Raw genomic sequence first — 7,081 nt, forward strand, 5'->3', positions numbered from 1 at the left:
ATATTCACTTTTATGTGATGAATGTTCTGTGGAACTTGGCACTAAAATTGGTGAAGTTGAAAAATTGCCCTTTTGGATGTCACAAGCAGTTTGTGCATTGTAGGATGGAAAGAAGAATTTTTCTGCAGCCTGGGCAACATGACGAAAGCCCATCTCTAAAAACAAACAAACAAACAAAAAAACATAACTGGGTGTGGTGGCACTTGCCTATAGTTCCAGCTACTTAGGAGGCTGAGGTGGGAGGATCACCTGAGCCCAGGGAGGTAGAGGCTGCAGTAAGCCATGATTGTGCCACTGCCCTCCAGTCTGGGTGACAGAGTGAGATCCTGTCTCGATTTTTTTTTCTGTGGGACTTACTCTTAATTTGTTCTGGGTAATAACACTTTGGTAACTTCTTTTAATTATTCTGGTGTTTAAAAAATCCCTACCCATTATTTTAGAGACATTTCAAGCTCGTAAAATAATTCAACTGCAGATGCTTCAGACTGGATTTTGAAAGATCCTGTTTGAAAGAAAATTAGTGTATGGCTAGCAGGAAACCCTGCTTTAGTTCGTTTGGGCTGCTATAGCAAAAACAGCAGGCTGGGCGCGGTGGCTCACACCTGTAATCCCAGCACTCTGGGAGGCTGAGGCGGGAGGCTCACCTGAGGTCAGGAGTTTTAAGACCAGCCTGGTCAACATGGTGAAACCCCGTCTCTACTAAAAATACAAAAAGTAGCCAGGCATGGTGACACATGCCTGTAATCCCAGCTACTTGGGAGGCTGAGGCAGGAGAACTGCTTAAACCCGGAGGCGGAGGTTGCAGTGAGTCAAGATTGCGCCACTGTAACAGAGGCTGGGCAACAGAGCAAGACTGTCTCAAATAACAAAAGAAAACAAAACAAAAAAAACACCATAGGTAGACTTGCGTAGCTTAAACAACCTTTATTTCTCATAGTTCTGGAAGTTGGAAGTCTGAGATTGGGGTGCCAGCAGGATTGGGTTCTCGGTGAGTGTCATCTTCCTGGCATACAGAGGAGGAAGCAAGCTCCCTTGTCGCTTTTTGTAATGGCACAAATCTCATTCTTGGGGACTCCACCCTTATGACCTAAGCATCTCCCAAAGGCCCCACCTCCAAATACCACCATACTAGGGGTTAGGATTTCAACATACAAATTTGGGAGGGGACACAGACATTCAGTCCATAACAACACCTTTGCAGAGGAGAGGGCACCAAGTAATGCGCCCGTTTGTCCAGGATGAGCTATATTCCTAGAATTCCCTTTGCCTGTATGTTTCCAGTTTGGCTGAGCCACGGGCGTGTGCTTCTGTAGCCAAGTTGAAGCTGTTATCATAACCTTGGCCAGACGACCAGACAAAACACGAAGGAGGAGGCAAGTATGAAACGTGTATTAATTTCTGTTTTGAGAAAGCTTAATTTGGAGCTGGGCTGGGCGTGGTGGCTCACGCCTGTAATCCAAGCACTTTGGGAGGCCGAAGCAGGTAGAACATTTAAGGTCAGGATTTCAAGACAAGCCTGGCCAACATGGCAAAACTCCGTCTCTACTGAAAATATAAAAATTAGCCGGGGGTGGTGGCATGTGCCTGTAATCCCAGCTGCTGGGGAGATTGAGGCAGGAGAATCACTTGAATCTGGAGGCGGAGGTTGCAGTGAGGTTAAGATCGTGCCACTGCACTCCAGCCTGGGTGACAGAGTGAGACTCCATCTTAAAAAAAAGAAAAGAAAATTGGGGCTGGGCTTGGTGGCTCACACCTGTAACCCCAGCACTTTGGGAGGCTGAGGGGGGAGGATCGCTTGAAGCCAGGAATTTGAGGCTGAAGTGATTGATGATTGTGGCACTGCACTCCAGCCTGGGTGACAGAATAAGACCCTATTTCTAAAATAAAATAAAATACACAAAAAATAGCTTAATTTTTATTTACAAAGTAAGTTACTTGTCTTGGAAGCCAGGCACGCCTGTAAATCTCACAGAAGGCTGGCTTGGCTGTGCTCCTTTTCCTGGCCCCCCTGCGTTCTGATTCTCTTCTTCCCTCCCCTCTGCGGCTCCCTCCCTCCCACTCCCCCTCCCTGCACACTTCTTTACCTTGGAGCCTCTCCCACCTCTCCCTCCCTTTTCCTCCCCCTTCCTCCCTCCCCCACCCTCTGATCACCCCACTTCTTCCCCTCCCCTCACACTTCCCTCCCTCCCTTCTCTCCTCCCCTCCCCACTGCGCCTCCCCCCCTCCTGGCCTTCCCTTCCCCCACTTCGCAGACCTCTCTTCGCCCGGGGCCTCCCTCCTCCTCTCCGCCCCCTACGGGCTCCGGCAGTCCCTGGAGGCTACGACTGCGAGTGGAGCCACTGGCCCCGCCGGGATCCCCGCGCCCTCGGCCGCCGCGTCCACGTCCCCTGGCGCCCCTGCCCGGCGCCGCGCGCCTCCTCCGGGCTCGGCCTCCCTCCGCGCGGGGCAGCGCAGCCTCAGGCCGCGGGACAAGGTACGTGCGCCTCCCCGGGGCACCCAGCCCGGGCCCCGCTCCCTTGAACTCGCGCGTGGGTTCCGACTATGGCAAAGAAGTGCTTTGCCTCCTGCACGGGCGAGGAACTTCGCGCCCTCCGTTCTCAGAAGCTGACTTTCCTAAAAGCGATACGCTGCCCTTGCACGGTCCCACGCGTCCCCAGCAGCCGCCCTTTACACTTCGGCGTTTTCCTGTCGGCGTTTCGCCATCCATTTAAAGACATAGTGCCAATCACGCCGTATGCAAACTGGCACTGGCTTTGGCCATTTAGCACGGAGGAGCCTTTCCTCCATGCCGTTAGTGCTCCTTGTAACTGTCTTCCTACAGTGAGACATTCTGGTTGTAGACTTTTACTAATATAAAACTATGAAAAAACCGAGCATATTCGCATTGAAATCAGTATCCACATTCTACAGCTTCTCCCTACGGTGGGTATTAAGAAGGGAGGGGCTGGGTCTGTGGGTCTAAGGGTGGGACATCCTAGATGCTGGGTAGGTGTTGCCAAGAACGACTGGACAGTTTACACCACAGCCATGTGGGCCGGCAGGCCTTGGAAACACTGGGCACTGAGATTTATGTCCACTCGCTGATGGAAGATGCCACCTGTTGTTTTCAAAGCCCATTTCAAATAAAGTGGTTAGAAGGGAGCCCCGCCGGTGTCCAGGGAATCCTATCCAGGCCTGGGAACAGCCAGGGAAAAAGCAGAACACAGGGCGGTGGTTGGCCTGTCTGCGGAGGCCAGTGTGTGCTCATTCAGGTCGCTTCCTAATTCATGCTGTCTCAGCCAGAGACACTTGGAAAATACAAGCGTGGCTGCTGAAAAATAAAGCTTTGGAGACGTTTGATGTTTGTAGAATCATCTAAGGATAAGTACTGGCCCTGCCTTCCCTGCAGCAAGACTGAAAATCAGTTATGCAAGTTCCTACAGTGTTTAACCAGCAAAGGAAAAGCCTAATGCCTTTTCCGTTAGACACCACCATCCTGTGTTATCTTGGGGTCCTCTGTAACCCTGAACCCTGGATGAGCTTCCACTTGGCTTCCATTTCTGAATTTTCATTTTTTTTTTGAGACAAGTCTCCCTCAGTCGCCCAAGCTGGAGTGCAGTGGTGCGATCTCAGCTCACTGCAACCTCCTCTACCCGGTTCAGGCGATTCTCCTGCCTCAGACTCCTGAGTAGCTGGGATTATAGGCATGCACCACCATGCCCGGCTAATTTTTTGTATTTTTCGTAGAGATGGGGTTTCACTATGTTGGCCAGGCTGGTCTTGAACTCCTGACCTCGTCATCCACCCACCTCTGCCTCCCAAAGTGCTGGGATTATAGGTGTGAGCCACAGCACCCGGCCCCATTTCTAAATTTCTAAAGCTTCCAGGAATGTGTTCCTAGACTTCCCTGCTTGTTATGATCCTGTAATCCCAACTATAGCAGCCCCTTTTGCTTGTCAAAATCTGTTTTCTCTATTTCTGTTGGAGAACTGCGTTGTGCCTGGAAGTCTGACTTGTGAGTTATTTAAATCCTTAGGGCATGAAATCAGGAAAACCACACTCCACCACACTTTACCACCTGTCTCTTACTTCTCTGACTGCCAATGCCAGGAAGGGAATGTTTGATTACAGTGTTAAAAGATAGATTTCAGCAAAAGATGAAATCATGACTTTTATACAGATATAAAAGTGGTACATATTTTATTTTATTCATTAAAGAGAGAAATAGGCAGATGTTATAACTGGTTCAAAAAAGAAGTCAAGAAGTGCAAGTGTATATGGAGTAAAGGAATGCCTCACGAAGGTATGCGCAGGAGAGGAGCAGATCCTTGGAACCTGCAGATCAAACACTCAACAGTAAGGCTGGGTGCTGTGGCTCACACCTGTAATCCCAGCCTTTGGGAGGCCAAGGCGGATGGATCACCTGAGGTCAGGAGTTTGAGACCAACCTGGCCAACATGGTGGAACCCCCTCTCTACTAAAAGACAAAAATTAGCTGGACGTAGTGGTGGGCAACTTTAATCCCAGCTGTTCAGGAAGCTGTGGCAGGGAGAATTGCTTGAACCAGTGAGGCAGAGGTTGCAGTGAGCCAAGATCACACCACTGCACTCCTGCCTGGGCAACAGAGCAAGACTCCGTCTCAATTAAAAAAAAAAAAAAAGACATTTTAAGAAAGCAAGATGAAGACACTGCACTGCGATTTTTGATTTCAACTTGAGTGACCTGAGATTGTGGCATTGCAATCCAGCCTGGGCAACAGAGAGAGACTTTGTCTCAAAAAAGAAAGAAAAAAAAAAAAGAAAAGAAACCCACTCATCAGTGATCCATGTGGGTTTTGAACGTGTAATTTTCCCGAGGGACGTGCTTGTGTGTGGTAGAGTGAGGCTTCTTCACCCCTACAGAGTGACTCTTGTGGCCTTTCCAGCGCTGCCTCACAAAAGCAAATCCCCCTAGAAAATTACACATCAGAGCCCATGGGAATCACTGTTGAGTATTTGATCTGCAAATTCCAATTCCATATGCTCCTGTGCTGTGTGTACCATCACATGTAAGTCAGTCACACATATGTAGCACCTTGCAGGAGTGTCTCTGGGGAATTATGCATTTGTGCTGGTGGCCAGTGTGGGCACTGCTGAAGAACATGGCTACCAGGGTGTCCTGCAGGGCAGTCCCCAGAGCTAGGAAGAGCAATCTCACCATTGGAGAGCACAGAACTGACCTGGGGATTGCCGGATGGTGGCCCAAACACATCTGCCGTGACACAGAAAAGTCTTTATTGACATGTGTGTAATGAGGATCCTGTCATGTGTTTCAGACACAGTCCTGCCCCAGCACAGGACGAAAAGGAAACCTTCTTACTGACAATAAAGGACCTCATAATGTGTCAAAGAAATTTTGTGCCTCAGTGGGAAGGTACCCATGTCTATAGCACACTCTTTGGGCTGTCTGATTCCAGCTCCGTTCATTGTACTTGAGCCATTTTGCAGTTCTTTTTTTTTTTTTTTTTGACTGTCTCTTTTTTTGTTGTTGCGATGTTTTGTGCTGGCACAAATCTCAGGCCATTTCAACCTCCACCTCCTGGGTTCAAGTGAATCTCCTGCCTCAGCCTCCTGAATAGCTGAGATCACAGGCACATGCCTCCACTCCTGGCTAATTTTGTATTTTTAGTAGACATGGGGTTTCACCACGTTGGTCAGAGCCAGGCGTGGTGGCATGTGCCTGTTATCTGCCTGCCTCAGCCTCCCAAAGTGCTGGGATTACAGGCATGAGCCACCACGTCCGGCCTGCTGTTCTTTTAAAGTTATGGGTAAGTGACAGATCTGATAGATTTGTAAATTCTGTCATGTCTCCATGCAGAATTAATGGGCTCTTTTCCCTCCTGTGGAAAAAATAAAAAATAAAAAGAGAGAGAGACATGTTGCCTAGGCTGGTCTCTTGTCTCAACCTCCCAAAGTGCTAGGATTACAGGTGGGAGCCACTGCACTTGGCCCAAAAGATATTTTGTCTTTGTTTGCAATTCATCTCAACATTTTTTTTTGTCAAATGAAGAATGATGAGGTCCATAAATTTGGAAGAAGAGAGGTTTATTTCTCATAAAGCGTTGGAGCCTGCAAGGTGGCCATTCTGACAGGCTGGGAAGTGTAATCTCTGGCCAGAAGCTGGAAACAGACCCTAGTGTGGGCAGAATAATACAGGGATCTGTGCTGAATAGTGTGGCCAAATACACAGATTCAATAAGCTATAGGAAGGGTCATGAATTTTTAAAATAATTAATTAGTTACTCTTTTTGAGACAGGGTTTCATTCTGTCCCCCAGGCTGGAGTGCAGTGGCATGATCACTGGCTCACTGCAGTCTTGACCTCTTGGGCCCAAGTGATCCTCCTAGCTCAGCCTCCTAAAAGGCTGGGACCACAGGTATGTGCCACCAAGCCTGTGTAATTTTCTAAATTTTTTTTTGTAGAGATGGGATCTCCCTGTGTTGCCCAGGGTGGTCTCGAGCTCCTGGGCTCAAGTGATCCTCCTGTTTTGGCTTCCCAAAGCACTGAGAGTATAGGATGTGCCCAGCCATGAATATTTTTGAAGGAGAACCATGCACGTGCACAATTGAAATTTTTGCTCTTCATGGGACCGATGTTCAAAAAATGACCTTGTTAGCATGATCCAAGGGTGGTGTTTTTGGCCCTCTGATGTTAAAAGCTGAAACAGAAGACACAAAAATCGTCACTGTGCACCCTCTATAGACGGTCCAGAACCACGCGGTGGTTGTTGGTCTGTTGTCAGGGAAAAAGGAGGGCAGCCTCATGCGCTGGTCAATATCAGTGTGGGGTCTTTTGAAGAGGCCAGTTTCTGTTTAGCCTTTAGGAAAGAAAACCTCATGGTGGTTAGTGGGGGGGGGCAGATAACGAGGGGCATGTGATCCCCCATCCTTTAACTACATAAACTGAGTTATATGGCCAATGACTGCTTTTAAGGTTATTCTGGGGTCTCCTTGGTGAAGAGATGACTCAGTCAGTTGGTTGGGGGACTTAGAGTTTTGAGCTGACACTTTCCGGCACATACATTTGTGCTCTTTTGATTTTCCATCAAGCCTTTTAGAACATGT

At 48.5% G+C, this 7,081-nt stretch overlaps 1 protein-coding gene across 1 annotated transcript in view; it reads left to right on the forward strand.

Moving 5' to 3' along the window:
- Positions 1–2,070: 2,070 nt before the first annotated feature.
- The window catches only part of CMBL (carboxymethylenebutenolidase homolog), a 24,978-nt gene continuing 19,967 nt past the window's right edge, over positions 2,071–7,081 (forward strand). The window contains exon 1 of the mRNA XM_032279102.1: positions 2,071–2,473. The gene's annotated coding sequence lies outside the window, so the exon portion shown is untranslated. The remainder of the gene's footprint in view (positions 2,474–7,081) is intronic.

This window comes from Sapajus apella, unplaced genomic scaffold, assembly GCF_009761245.1.
Source record: "Sapajus apella isolate SASKATOON/1434 unplaced genomic scaffold, GSC_monkey_1.0 scaffold11, whole genome shotgun sequence".
Classification (NCBI taxonomy): domain Eukaryota; kingdom Metazoa; phylum Chordata; class Mammalia; order Primates; family Cebidae; genus Sapajus; species Sapajus apella.